We start from the raw sequence: 2,892 nt of genomic DNA on the forward strand, positions 1-2,892 counted from the left end.
ATATTGTGATTCGAATGATTCCAAAAATGGTTGGAAAGCTCTAGTTGCAGTTCAAAAGGTAGAAGTTTTCTGTACTAGTGCCCAATTGATGATTATTTTGAAGAAGATTGCTAAAAAAGATGTCAGCTAGATTTTGATGAAGATTTAGCACTTTCTTTATTCAATTATATATTACATCTTTAATTTTGCACCCACTGGGATGTTTAATAATTGAGATTTGAGAATCCATATATTCTGAATCCTGATACATCAACTAACATTATCCTAAAGCAATTACTAATTTTTTAACTACAGTAATGATAATAATAAGAAGTCTCATATTCTCCCATATTCAATACAATCTTTATTCATGTCTCTAAACACACAGATTAATAAAGCCATAAATCTGCTTTATCACAAGAAATCTAAAAACTTTATTTCAAACCTCCATCTCTTCCTCACTGCACAATGCTTCACAATTCTCCCAGTAAACATACAATTTCATATGCAGGTAAATCCTAGCACAATAGACATCACAGATACGTGCTGCAATGAGGCATGTGTATTGACAGCATTTGATATTGATATAAATATAAAATTGATTGATCAAATTTATACTTATCAATAATTTAGTATATCTATTGCTAATTGATATTAAAACACGCATGCTAGCCTCCAAGTGCATGGTAGACGTAACAGATGGTCCGAGGTGTGGAATTGGTCGTAACTTGGTATACTTGTTAATTTGGTAACTTTGAGAGGAAAGGAAGATAATTCTGAGAAAAAAAAGTTGTAATTCTGAGGAAGAAGCAGGGTAATTCTGAGAAAGAAGCAGGGTAATTCTGAGAGAAAATAGAGGTAGTTTTGAGGGAGAAGCAGGGTTGTTCCAAGAAACAAGAAGGGTAATTCTGAGGAGCAGTAGGGGTAATTCTTAGGAGCAAGAGGGGTAATTCTGAGGAGCAAGAGGGGTAATTCTGAGGAGCAAGAGGAGTAATTCTGAGGAGCAAGAGGGGTAAATCTGAGGAGCAAGAGGGGTAATTCTGAGGAGAAATAGGGGTAATTCTGAGGAGCAAAAGGGGTAATTCTGAGAAGCAAGAGGGGTAATTCTGAGGAGCAAGAGGGGTAATTCTGAGTGACGAGAGGGGTAATTCTGAGTGACAAGAGGGGTAATTCTGAGGAGCAAGAGGGGGTTTTACTGAGGGACATGAGGGGTAATTATGAGGGGCAAGAAAGTTAGTGGGTTATAGGCCATTGAGGTGTAACTGGGGTAATCCTGATGGTATTTACAAATTTCGACTACAGGGTGTGATGCTGTCTTGAGTGATGGCATTGCTTGCGGTCCATAACACGTGCATTTAGAGGGAATGAGTTAAGGGAAGTTGTATACTAATATATATACCTAATACTTCGTATATGCATAATAATATATCATATAATATACCTAATACTTCGTACATACCTAATATTATATCGTATAATATATATACCTAATACTTCGTATATGCCTAATAATATCCCTATCGTATAATATACCTAATACTTCGTATTTTTTAACCATAGCCCATCCAACTTATATACCGTGCATCAGAGTTGATTTCATCGAGTTGATATTTACCCTCTATTATCAATCACCTAATTAAATACCTAGCAGATAGTTAATTAGGTGTTGCTCGGGCTTGATAAGTCCTGCAGTTTTGGAATACCAATCTCGTCATTACCTTACGGTAATGACATTCCCCATCACCGGTAATCGAGTAACGATGATAAATCCCCGATCGAGTAAATGATGATAAAGCTTAAGAATTTAAATAAATTAAGATCCCATTAAACACTCATCTTTCAAAGAAGAATGGGATTCCCAGTTTACTCACATTTCAAATTCGAAAAAATTCTATTTTTAAAAATTGGATTTCAATTTACCATTTGTATAATTAATTTTGAATTCAATATTTTCTTCCAAGCCTTTCCTATTTCGTCACTATGAGTGAGTTTCCAGGTCCGGGCTATATCCCAACACTACAAGTATCCTGGATACGCCCCCAACAGCCCCTATATATTGCGGCGCCAGGCCCACAATCGTTGATATGTTTATACAAGATATGTATAAACTAATGTATGTATAAGTATTATAGTATAACATTAGTTGTACAATCATTTAAATTTGTTCAGTTACTCCAAAGGGGGGAAGTAGCGCGGGAATGAGGGGGGGGGGTTGTGCCCCCTTCATCGCCATGACCGGAAATTCTTTACTTGTTTGTTCCTGCTATCTTTTTGTGCTCCGTCACCCCTCCCGCCGTCACTCTTCACAGTCACTCCCCATCACCCTTCATCCCTTCTCCCGTCACCTCCTTCCCCTCCTCCCGTCACCCCTCCTCCCATGTCGCCCCTTCCTTCACCACCCAGTCACCTTTCCTTCACCCCCTCCGGCACATCTACCATCACCCCCCCTCCCTTCACCCTCCTATCACCCCTTCCTTCACCACCCAGTCACCCTTGCCATCACCCCGCACGCAGGGCAGGAGCAGCAGCTGCTGGCAGGGGTCTATTCCCCTGTCCCAGCTGCTCGCGGCAGACCCTCTCTATAGGGTCTTTGTCCAGCGACCTGGCTGCCAGCTGGTCGGTAGGGGGCTACATACCCTGGTCTAGGAGGGTATACAGGGTCTACGTCCCTGTATACGGGAGGGTATATAGGGTCTGCGTCCCTGTATACGGGAGGGTATATAGGGTCTACGTCCCTGTATACGGGAGGGGTATATAGGGTCTGCGTCCCTGTATACGGGAGGGTATATAGGGTCTACGTCCCTGTATACGGGAGGGTATACAGGGTCTACGTCCCTGTATACGGGAGGGGTATATAGGGTCTGCGTCCCTGTATACGGGAGGGTATATAGGGTCTACGTCCCTGTATACGGG

The sequence above is a fragment of the Hyalella azteca genome, unplaced genomic scaffold, assembly GCF_000764305.2.
Source record: "Hyalella azteca isolate HAZT.00-mixed unplaced genomic scaffold, Hazt_2.0.2 contig16748, whole genome shotgun sequence".
NCBI classification, from domain to species: domain Eukaryota; kingdom Metazoa; phylum Arthropoda; class Malacostraca; order Amphipoda; family Hyalellidae; genus Hyalella; species Hyalella azteca.